Below are 446 nucleotides of genomic sequence, written 5' to 3'. Positions count from 1 at the left end.
CCAACCTTCCTTCCGAGGAGTGGCTGGTGGGTTTGAACCGCCAGCCTTCTGGTTAGCAGTCAAGTGCCTTAGGCATTATGCTACCAGAGCTCCCTGATTTTGCATAATGACCTTGTTTTGGGACCTAACCATGTTAAGTGAGGAGTGGGTGTATTGTCTATGGAAAGATTTGGAGATTCTTTCTACTTGAAGTTTCAGTAGGAATTGATAATTGGTAATGCAAAATAAGTGATCGGATTTCATATCCCCCTTGTGTTGAAGTAATGCAATCTCCACTTTATCCTCCCTGATCAAAAAAAGAAGAATGAATACTAATGAGAAATAGCAAATTGGGCTGCATAAATTTCATGGACCCTTTCAAAATACCCTCATTCTTTCTCAATCTTCCTTTCTGCTCCAGGAGTCTAACATATGTTGTTGTTGTTGTTGTTATGTGCCGTCGAGTC

Source organism: Orycteropus afer, unplaced genomic scaffold (assembly GCF_000298275.1).
Source record: "Orycteropus afer afer isolate SDZICR_OR568_19922 unplaced genomic scaffold, OryAfe1.0 scaffold00503, whole genome shotgun sequence".
Lineage (NCBI taxonomy): Eukaryota > Metazoa > Chordata > Mammalia > Tubulidentata > Orycteropodidae > Orycteropus > Orycteropus afer.
The sequence above is the reverse complement of the archived record's forward strand: the minus strand, read 5'-3'. Positions refer to the sequence as shown.